The sequence below is a fragment of the Rattus norvegicus genome, chromosome 7 (assembly GCF_021556685.1).
Source record: "Rattus norvegicus strain SHRSP/BbbUtx chromosome 7, alternate assembly SHRSP_T2T, whole genome shotgun sequence".
NCBI classification, from domain to species: Eukaryota; Metazoa; Chordata; class Mammalia; order Rodentia; family Muridae; genus Rattus; species Rattus norvegicus.
In genome coordinates this window covers 101047314-101059199 of record NC_141540.1, presented here as the reverse complement: position 1 = coordinate 101059199, position 11886 = coordinate 101047314, and the positions used below count along the sequence as shown (strand labels likewise).

Below are 11886 nucleotides of genomic sequence, written 5' to 3'. Positions count from 1 at the left end.
GACCAGGACTGCTTAGAGTCGGATCCTCTTCTTAAAGCTTGACTTCACTTCAGGACCCCAGAGGTAGACTTGGGAGGATCAGGAGATCTTTTTGTCCCTCTCTCCAGTGAGGCCACATCTAATACATTTCCTCTTTCTGCTCTTTGCTATTGACTTGGCTGCTTTACTTTGCGTATTGAGGTTGGGTGGCTACACCTGGCTTCTTGGGACACAGACAGCATTGCTAAGTCTGGTAACAACCGTATGAGCATGTTGGAGTGATTGTTTCAGAGGCTTCCTAAAACTGCAACAGAGCACTTTCTGGAGAGGCTTGAGGAAGACCAACAGTGAGGTAACAAGCCTGGTGTCTGAGCTGATGAGCTGGGCTTGAATCCCAGCACCACCATGCACTATCCGAGAGACACAGCCACATTAGTGTAACAATCCTCCAGGCTTTCATTTCCATGAGTGGAGATCAACAGAGGACCCACCTTGTCAGACAGGGTGTGCGTGACAATTCACTGTCAATACACATGAAGTTCTTGGAATGGACCCAACCCAGAGTAAGTGCCCAATAACTCTCAGCAACAACCAGATTCACTTCAGCTCCCACAGACAAATAAAGCATGAAATACCTCAGAACGCTCTTCTAGATCAGCCCCAAATTTCTGGAAATTACTAAAGAATAATCTGGCCACACAAGGGAAATGAAGTGAAAAGCAAAACCCAGTGAGTAGAAGACACAGCCAGCCTTCAATGTCCACCATGAGAACTTGAAACAAAGTGACAGATGGGACTGGTCCAGAACTCTTCTTCCATCACTGCTTCTGAGCACGAAGTCCAGCCATGCCAGACTCCTGCTATGTGACCTGAGGCCAGACAGGAGCAACATTTACCCTTCCCGGGACTAAGTGAGCATCCAAGAACAATGCCTGCCATCCAGCAAGAATAGATTAGCACTCCTTACTCTAGAGTTGTCATGCCAACCTTCAGTGCTTAGTTGCATTTGGGGTTGAGGACCGCCCTCCTTAGAATCACGTGTACACTCAGAGTCCTAGACCTAGTGTATGAGTTGGAACCAAGTCTTTTTTGGCTAACAAAGAGAACTTAGAAAACTAAAGTCAGTCGCCTGGCAGGTGAAGGGTGAAGGGGAAGGGTAGCCCTACTACAGGGTCTGGAAGGAAAGGTTTGAGTTCACAGGCTCCCGGGAGGATGCATATCATTGGGGGAGATGTAGCAGCGTAAGGAAGCAGCCCAGTGAGCACCCAAGGGCAGAGTTTCCTGATTCCAAACACTGCTCCAGTGAGACACATCTTGATCTGGAGCTATCCATCACCAGTATAAAAAGGGTCACTTGGACACTTGAGCTTGAGACAGACTTAATCTCTTGCATGTCATAAAACAACGTCTGATAATGCACCCTCACCTCTGGATTTGCAGCCCCAATCGTTCTAAGCATTCTTTGGACGGTTCTTCCCATTCAAAACACCTTAACACCCTGATGGACAGCTGTCAATCATAGCCTTGTTCCAGAAGAGAGCGCACACATTCTGGTGTGGTCTCTACGCATCCTTTGTGTGCAAACCATGTGTCAGGTAACTTCTGTTGCTGACCCCACAGTCTGTTGTGCTCTCTGTTACTTAGTAGAAGACACAGGCCCCATGGCCAAGATCACTCGTCATACTTGTCTCCTGTTGTAAGAAATGACCACAGATGGTCTGGGAAGGTGGCTCAGTGGGTAAGAGCACTTGCAAAGTTTGAATCCCTAGCACCCATGAAAAAGCCAAGCATGGCTGAGTGTTCTGTGATCCCAGCAGGGGCTCAGATACAGGCAGATCTCAGGACCTCCGTGGCCAGCCAGCCTGAACAGCAGTGAACTCCAGAATGGTGAGAGACCCTGTCTTTAAAAATAAGATTGACGTGCTCGCTTCGGCAGCACTTATAATAAAATTGGAATGATACAGAGAAGATTAGCATGGCCCCTGTGCAAGGATGACACGCAAATTCGTGAAGCGTTCCATATTTTTGGAATTACTCTAGATGCTTAGAACAAATGAAACTCAAGACGGATGATCAAAATGTGAATGCTTCACTCCTTCTTTAAAAGGGGAACAAGAATACCCTTGGCAGGGAATAGAGAGGCAAAGATTAAAACAGAGACTGAAGGAACACCCATTCAGAGCCTGCCCCACATGTGGCCCATACATATACAGCCATCCAATTAGACAAGATGGATGAAGCAAAGAAGTGCAGGCCGACAGGAGCCGGATGTAGATCGCTCCTGAGAGACACAGCCAGAATACAGCAAACACAGAGGCGAATGCCAGCAGCAAACCACTGAACTGAGAATAGGACCCCCGTTGAAGGAATCAGAGAAAGAACTGGAAGAACTTGAAGGGGCTTGAGACCCCATATGTACAACAATGCCAAGCAACCAGAGCTTCCAGGGACTAAGCCACTACCTAAAGACTATACATGGACTGACCCTGGACTCTGACCTCATAGGTAGCAATGAATATCCTAGTAAGATCACCAGTGGAAGGGGAAGCCCTTGGTCCTGCTAAGACTGAACCCCCAGTGAACTAGACTATGGGGGGAGGGCGGCAATGTGGGGAAGGGTTGGGAGGGGAACACCCATAAGGAAGGGGAGGGGGAGGGGGATGTTTGCCCGGAAACCGGGAAAGGGAATAACACTCGAAATGTATAGAAGAAATACTCAAGTTAATAAAAAAAAAGAAAGAAAGAAAAAAAAAAGAAAAAATAAGATTGACGGCAATATAAATCAAGATGTTAATGTCTTCTTGGACTCTGCAGTGTGCTTACAAGTATGTATACGTATGCAAGTGTGTATACACACATGGAAAGGAGGACATACATCACATGGAAAAAAGACAATACGAAGGAACTTGGGAAGGGAACGTCATGACTATACCAGCTATGGGGGCTCATGCTTATAATTTCAGCATTTGGAAAACTGAGGCAGGAAGATCACAAGTTTGAGGCCTGTTTGGAGTACATAGTGAGATCCTGTATCAGAAGAAGGGAGAGGAGAGGGGAGAGGAACAGAACAGAGCAGAGGAGAGAAGGATTTGGTTACATTCCTTTTCCTCTGTTTTCAAAGCCATGGCCTATCACATCTTTCCTATGTTGTGTCCATGGCCTATCATGTCTTTCCTATGTTGTGTCCATGGCCTATCATGTCTTTCCTATGTTGTGTCCATGGCCTATCATGTCTTTCCTATGTTGTGTCCATGGCCTATCATGTCTTTCCTATGTTGTGTCCATGGCCTATCATGTCTTTCCTATGTTGTGTCACTATCCCATCTTTGCTGTTGCCATCCACCACCCTGACCACAGGAAGTGTGTCTATGTTTGAAAAATCACATGATTAGAGGGTCTTCCTCAAGGGTCTTTTTACTACCTGCATAATGTCTTCACAGGGCAGGACTCTGGGGTGGGCATGGTTGGCAGCCTTCATCGTGAAACCACCTTTACCATGGCCCACACTGCTGGTAAGGTCATCTTCCGAGACCCGTATCCAGACACTCTGCCCCATGCCCTTGCCCAATCCACTCTCCAGTGGTTCCAAGTCAGCCCCATTCATCCATCACTCAGTGGGGCAAATTAAATAGCTAATGAATCAGCTCATGCCTGATTCTCCCCAAGCCAGCCACACCTTGGAACAAGCTGCAGAGATTTACAGAAAGAGCAGGCTTTAAAGATGTCGAGTCTTAGATTTGAGCTCCAGCTCTGCCCTTCACCTTGGGCAAATTGCTCAACATTTCTCAATCTCCCTTTCCTCACCAGTGAGTGCAGACAGGGACGGTTTTCCACTCATAGGGCTGTGGAGTCCTCACAGGGCTAAACACAAAACACCTCACATAGCCCAACTACAGGAAACATGAAACCAATCATGGCTGTTATAACTGGCTACTCGTCCCCCATTGTGGCATACAGAGGTCACATCACAAAGAGATGTGCTTGTACCTCTAGAAGTGAGAACGATATGAGTGTAGAGCAAAATGGGTTATAGAGATGTGCCAGCCAAAAGACTAGGAACCTGGCTTCCATCAGTCAAAGAGGCTGGAGCCTGTGATCTCACTAGACTAGGATAAGGGGACCTTAGAGTTACATCACCTACTCAAGAGATGCTGGCCTGACATGGCTCTAGGCAAAGCTCCCAGTTTAAGGTTATTTTGAAAATGTTTACAATCAGGTAGGTAAAATCTGGCCTCAGTTTCCTTATCCTGAAAGTGGGGACAACAGTTATTAACTTTCCAAGATGATAGTCCTGAGCAAGACAAATTTCTCTGGTGCACCTGATTTTACAGACAAAGAAGCTGAAACTGAGACCCCAAACCTTACTTCCTTAAGTCCACAGGCTATGGCAGTGACAGTGGGGCTGTCAATTATGAGAACAATGGCAGTGTCCCCTTAAGTGAGACTTAGGCCTGTGGCCTGGGCTATGGTGCAGACTGAGTAGACAGCACCTTTCTGTTGTACTCCCACTTTCTGTCATCCTCCCCCCTTTCTGTTTTCCTCTCCCTTTCTGTTATCCTTCCCTCTTTCTGTTATCCTCCCCCGTTTCTGTTGTCCTCCCACTCCTGTCATCTCCCCCTTTCTGTTGCCCTCCCCCATTTCTGTCATCCTCCCCCCATTTCTGTTGTCCTCCCCTTCCCACTCTTGCTTCCTCCTCTCCCCAACAGCCAGGGTAATTATGGCATCTTTATCACTTTCTTGCTTTTTTCAAGGCCTCACTTGTTACCCAGAATACACTGCAAAGCCACCTGACAGTCCTTCAAGGCCCTCCTAGATCTGCTCTGCCTGTCTCTGATGCCCAAACCTACCCTGTCTTGTCATTCTCTCTCCTCATGTTGGGCATTCCTAGAATGTACCCATCTACCTCAGGGTCTTGCCCTAACAGCCTCTCATCCTGGTCCCCTCACAGAGCATCACAGAGCCCTATGCTGCCAATCCCAAGTATAAAATCACCTTCTCCATATGTCCTCCTCCAAAGCCACCCTCTATAAATAACTCATGTGACCAGCCTTTTTTAATTTTTATTTTTAGGGTTTTTTTTTCTTCCATTTTTGAGACAGAGTCTCATGTAGCCCAGGCTGGTCATGAACTTACAACATAGCCAAGGATGACCTTGAACTTCCGATCCTCCTGCCTCCACTTCCCGTTTGCTGGAATTACACATGTGCACCATCACCCTGGATTTACAGTATGCTAGAGACTGAACACAGTCTTCCTGAGGGCTGTGCAAGCGCTCTATCATCTGAGCTGCATCCTTAAGCCCACCTGCGAGCCCACCTTGCCAATCTCCTTATCCTGTTTCATCTACGTATACACCCTCCTCTGACCAGTGAGGATCTGTTATCTCCCATGTCCACCTCCACCCAGGCAGGAAAAGCAAGCCTATTTCCTGCCTTCACTGGCTGTTGAGAACAGAGAGAGCCTCCCGCAGAGCTGACCCACAGCAGGTGCTCCCTGCACATTTGCTGCAGAGAGCATGGATCATCCCGCTCCTCTGGGTGCACCATGATGCCATGGGGGAGTTCAGGAGGCACCCAGCTGAGCACAGTGGGGAAGCCATGGGGCTGAGCTGCTCTAAAGGAGGAACTACAGGGGTTGCTGACAGCTGCCCCTGGGCCCCTGGAGGGCACAGCTAGATAGACTCAGACCTCCCCTCCTCCTCCAGGAGCAAACAACTCGCACCAAGAATTATGTGAACTGAATTCCCATCTGGAGTAGGAAGAGGCACTGGAGACCAGAGGTCCATTTTCTGAGTCTGCTTGCTACCTTTAGTAAAAAGATGAGAGAAATTTGGGGCTGGGAATCTGTCCCATGTAAAAGATCAAGACTACAACAATAGACAAAAGACAGAACACAACAGGAACATCAGAAAGATGTGGTAGAAATCAGAACACACACACACACACACACACACACACACACACACTGGGGGCACTGGATACACACATACCTCACAAGCACATATATAAAGAAGCATATACATACATGAATTACTATATTCAGACACAGTCACACACAGACAACAATTAGTTATTTCTCTAACCTCTGGCTGGCAAAATGTCAGACGTTTTGGCAAATTTAACAACAACCAAAAGAAGAAAAGATTTGTGTCAGCTCACAGTGTCAATGGGCATTCAAGCCACCATAGTATCATTGACACGGAAAAGCATCTCTGTAGCAGAGACCCTTCACAGGACAGCCAGGCATACCAGAAAGACCTTTAAAGGATAATACCATGCTTCTACCAGATATACCCTACCTCCCAAAGGTTCTACCACCTTCCAGAACACTACTAGGTGAGGATCATAACTCAAGCGCATGACCCTGTGGAGGACTTCCCGTTCAAACCAAAGCACCTACTCCCCAGAACCACCACATCTTCTCAATTCACACACACAGTCACAGCCACGCACAAATCTGTTAGTACTGTTACGTACACATTCAACTCTCTTCCATATGCATTTATATACCTGCACATACACCTGCTGACACCCTCACTCTCAAACGCACACTCCCAAGAAAGCCACAAACCCATGCATCTGCAAGGAAGTTAGGAGCCTTCTTCCTGTGGTTCCCAAACACTCATGGGTCATTTTTGTCAGATTGTGAGAAGACTGAGGACAAGGGGCTGTCCTGGGATTACTGAAAAATGTCAGCGCAGCCTCAGCATGTCATGGTCCTATGAGTGCAACATGAAGCATGTCCTGTACTGCTGTCCCACATGCCGAACCTCACTGAAGCTCCTCACATTCGTGTGGGGTAAGAATTGATATCCTTATTTTAATAAATGGAAATTGAGGCTGAAAGGGGGAAATAGCCATCACAAGGTCACGGAATGAGGGAAGAGGCCAGGATTCTCTGGATTAGCTTAACTCAAGAGCCGCAGCCTCAATACCATGTGTTCGTCTCTAAGCCAGGCAATGAGTATTGGCCAAAGCCAACACTCCCTGTGGTCTCCTTTTTGAAGGAAAATTAAGACCTGAGACCCAGACGTCAAATGCCTCCAATCTAAAACTTAGAGGAAGAAATTGGGCTGGTATGATATGACTCCACATGTCTTCAGAAGGACAAAGGCACAAAGAGTGTGTGACTCCCTTCCTGTTCCCTGCACACTTACTCATGTGCATACAGACACCACACACACACACACACACACACACACACACACACACACACACGCTCTATACACTCACACTCAACACATGCACAAGCCGTAATTTGTATTTCTTGCCAGTGTGTCAAAACACCTGACAGAAACCACTTCAGGGAAGAAAGATTTCTTTTGGCTCACAGACTCAAAGGAATTTCAGCCAAAGGCACCTTCAGTCCTCTCTCAGCCAGACACCAACTGACCATCTACAACTTTCTTTTCCAGTGGTTACAGCATGGAAAGCCTGATAGGACTGTAGAATGGGGGGTCTTGAAGCATCTAATCTACATGCTCAGAAAATGAACGGAAAAAGAACAGAGGCTTGATGGTGCAACTCTTGTTTGCCTACCATTTGACTTCTCACAGGAAGCATTCTGAAGGGTATTTTGTCCTCTCGTTGGCCAGTTCCTCATTGAGAAATTCTCTCCTATTGATGACACTTACACATCAGCTCCTAAAGTGATGATGGGACTTTTTTTTTTCAATATCCACTTCCAGGTTTGTGTTTACTTCTTCATTTGTTTGGAAAAGCAGAAAGAACTTCCAAATACCAAACATCTCTACTGAGCCCTGAAGATTGTCTCCAGACCCTGACAGTTATGTTACTTCTTGGAGCCATGTAGCAGATAGTTGGATGCCCCCATCTCCTCCTCCTCCTCCCCCCTACCCTTACTGACCCACTCAATGTGGTTTACAAGTCCCTTAAGGTCCCATTAGATATTATGAAACAACATAGTAAAATCCATTAGGATTAGGAAGGAATATAACATCGCCCCGTGGCAATACCATATCTATATCCAGAAGTGAACAGACTAACCATAATGCCAGGAGCTTCCTTATACCATAGCCTCCCTGGGGACCAAAAAACGAAGACACTGTCACCTGTTGTGGTGACCCCAGGAGAGGCCACTCAACCCTGCCTCCCTCCTACCTCTAGTCCATCTTCCAGGCCCTCTGCCTCCTATCCTCATAGTGATGATGGGTAAAAGCCCTGCTCCCTGCCGGTCCCCTCTTACCCTTCACTGCAGTTCCCTGTTCACCACCATTGCATTCCCATCATGCTTTGCACTACTGAACTGTGTCATCCCACCTCTCTCCCTCTATAAGCTCCTAGTCACACTGAGACTCAGCACTACTCAGCATGAGTGTGTGTAAAGACCCAAGCTCCCCTAAGTCCTTGAGGAGCCCCATGCCCCACTGCCTGCTCTCATCATCTTGAGTTGAAAATAAACATCCGTTGACCAGTCCAGCTCCCATAGTGGACTCTGTATCCTAAGAAAACAGACATGGGCACCCAGTCTTTGCCAGTTCCCTTGGTCCAGCACAGGACCTGGCAATGTCAGTGCTCGGGGAAGCATTTTCTCAAACCTGGCTCCACACCATTCATTCTCCTCACCCGAGTAAGCCTCAGCCAGACAAATGGGATCTAGAGGTAAGTTCAAAGTTACAGACTCTGTCAGCCATGGACATTTAGGGAACTACAGCTAGTGGGTTGGAAAATACAGCATTGTGGGTCCCAAAAAAGAAGCTGGTAATGGAAAATCATTGCGTCCACATGGTTCAAGGTCCTTGAGTATACATATCTGATGCCGCTACACCATCCCTCTCACTGGAAATTTATCAGAGAACAACTTTCCTGGAGGTGGGACTCAATCCCTGCTTCAGTAAAAAGCCCCATGATTACCCTTTCCAAATGGTATACTTAACTAAAACATAGCACATAGCTTGAGCCAATGATCTCACCTAATTTCATAAAAAAAAAATCTATGAAGTTGGTCTTATCCCTACCACCACCACTATATGGATGAAGAAATTAAGCAACAGAGAAACTACATAAGTTGCCCCAAACCACACACCAGGGAAGCAAAAGGGCCACAATGTAAAGCCCCTCTCTTCACCAGAAGATTCCTAGTGCCTACTGGAGGGAGGGCGGGAACAATGTCACTAAACAGGAACCAGGAAGCCTGCCACATGACCTGGGCCTGATCATCATCATCCTGACCCTTGGTTTCTTCATCATTTCCCTCTGAGCCTAAGTTTACTCATGGCTCAAGAGAGTTAACATCACTTCCTCTCCTGAGGTGTTCCCAAGCACTACATATCAGGTCAGTGTAGAGCTCACCCATTACTTCCTCTGTGTCTCCCTAGGATCTTTTACTCTAACCCCTGTGCATCTGTCAGTCAGTGCTGTGTAACAAGCCGCTTCAAAACTCATTTGCTTTAAACCAGGAGACAGCAGAGATGTTATTAAAGAGACAGATATCAACTATTTGGTGCTCTACTCTCTTCTGGTTATGAAACCCAAAGGCAGCTGGAGACAATATGTAAATAAATGGGTACAACTATATACTACGAAAACAGGTTAGGTCATGTTCACAGGCCATCATTTTCCAATCGCTGCTGCAAACAATGAGCATTATTCAGGATCTTGAATCTGTAAGCTAGCTAACCCCTCTGCTGATGTGGAACAGACTCTACAGAACATGGTTGAGACGTAGCATGTATTTGTACCCACCTGGTTGAGTACTCAGGGTTAGCTAACCTACGATTTTACTTACATAGCTGGTAGTTTCCTGGCTATCAGCTAAAGATCATTGAGTCTGGGTCTTCCATCATCGAGGTGGTTTCCTATGTTTGTTCTTCAAAACTGCAAGTTTTCTAGGTATGATGGAAACATGGACAATGGAGGCCATAGTTCCAAACTGTCCCATTATCATTTCTACCACACTTGACAAAGGCATATGGTAAAACCAGTCCAGATCTGAGAGTTAGACAGACGGTTTCCATGTCTTGGTGTGAAAAGCCAGAAGTCCCACTGCAGAGGGTGAGGACATATTGCAGCCTACAGGACTGGCCATTTCTCATCTTCCATTGCACACAGTGGCCTCTGAGGCACATATGTGTACGCTACTAGGCCTCTCCTTCCTTTTAGGCAGCAAACACTGTGGAGAAGGGCTTCTAAGTCTGACAGAATTTTATATCTCCAGTGTCTACATGGCGCCCAGAATGGAGTCCACAGTCCATCTGTCTCCATCACCACCACCTCCACCTTGGTCCAAACCACAGTCCACTCTCATCCACATCCATAGCCTTCTGACTAATCTCTACAACCATTCTGTTTCCCTAAAGCCAGTCTCATGTCAACTATGAGGAGGAGTTTAAATCCAAGCTCAATTATATGGACTCCTCACACACACTACCCCCAAATTAAAGCTCTTTAGTGGATCCCCACTTCCTCTGTCATTACATCTTTAACATTTAATGTGGCACAATTATACCAGCTCCTACCTTCCCTTCCTGACCTTTCTTACATAACATTCCCTCTATATTCTTTCCTATCTGAAAAAGCTCTTCCCTAACCCCAGAGCCTTTACACTGCTGTCCCCACCATCTGTTCAGCCCGTCCATCTCACTTTGATAACTGGTTTCCAGATCACAGCTCAAGCGTCCCTTTCTTGAGTGAGCCTTTTCTAACTCTCAAGTCGGAGTCAGTTTTCTTTACTGCTCACTCTCCCAAGACCTGACTTATTTCCTTTGATAGAATCTCATTTGTAGCACTCATTACAATGAACCTGAGATTGCTCTCCAACTTCCTCACTGGTTCCAAACTCTAATGGACTCACCATTAGATATGACCATTCATAGTCACCACAGCTGGAACACTTGGGCAGGCTTGGGCACTCAACAAGCCTCTAGGGGATCAGAAAAACTGTGTAAATGGGAACTTCTACCCATCTTATGTTTGTGGGTTCAGATGGAGCTCTAACTGCAAGTCTACAGCAGGGCTGCGGTGTGGTTCTAGGCGCTTGAGTGGTGTTCACACCAGTAAGACATGCAGGCACAAAGGAGTTCTAAGTGCCTGGATGGGAGGGTGGAGACCTGCAGCAGTGTACAGAAGAAACCAAAGGGGATAGCCAAGGAGCCAGATACTCTTACCCCGATTCTGCCATTTCAGACCCTGGAGCATCAATGTTGGTCAACAATGGCAGGAAAGCCAGCAGAGGGCACAGCACAGCACAGCTGGGAGTTACTCAGGTTTGGCATTCAAAGTCCTAGGCTATAACTCTAGTTCTGCTTTCCTGAATCTGAGCAAATAACCTCTCCATTGTGCCTTGTGTCGTAATCTGTAAAATGGGAACAAAAATAGGTAATTCCCTTACCACATAAATATAACATGCCGAGGGAAGAGCTGATGAGAAAGATGCTGTAATAAGAGTCGCCAGTCATATGTGCCCATTGAGGCCACAAGAGACAGGACTGACAACTCTCCTATTTTACAGATGAGGAAGTCAAGGTTCAGAAGCAGTCAGGAACTGGCCCCACAGTGTGTGAGTAGCAGAATGGGGATTCTACCCAGGTCAAATCCTTTTCTCCTAGACCTTTTTAACCACTTGAAATTCAGCCACCCAGGGCACAGAAATGTTATATTCTGGTTTCTAGTAATAATTCCACAAAACAAAGGTCAGGTAAGCCTTCGTCCTTACTTTCTGTCTGACCCTCCCAACCAACTGGCAACACAGAATCCCCATGACCCTGTCAAGAGCCTCATACCAACCACTACTGTTTCGTCTCTTCCTGGCCTTGAACAAGCAAGGTCACCTTCCTAAAACTTGGAGGGGGGGGTGATCTCCCTTTCCATAAAAGTTATCTAATTTTCACATCTCCCTCCTGAGGTGGTGGGGGTGGGGTAGACAGCTGGCTGAGGGAGGCACTGTGGT

At 46.8% G+C, this 11886-nt stretch overlaps 1 non-coding gene across 1 annotated transcript; it reads left to right on the top strand.

Moving 5' to 3' along the window:
- The first annotated feature begins 1899 nt into the window (after positions 1-1899).
- Positions 1900-2006, top strand: LOC120094053 (U6 spliceosomal RNA). Its single transcript, XR_015626227.1, has one exon. It is a non-coding gene; the product is annotated as a U6 spliceosomal RNA (small nuclear RNA).
- The last annotated feature ends 9880 nt before the right edge of the window (positions 2007-11886 follow it).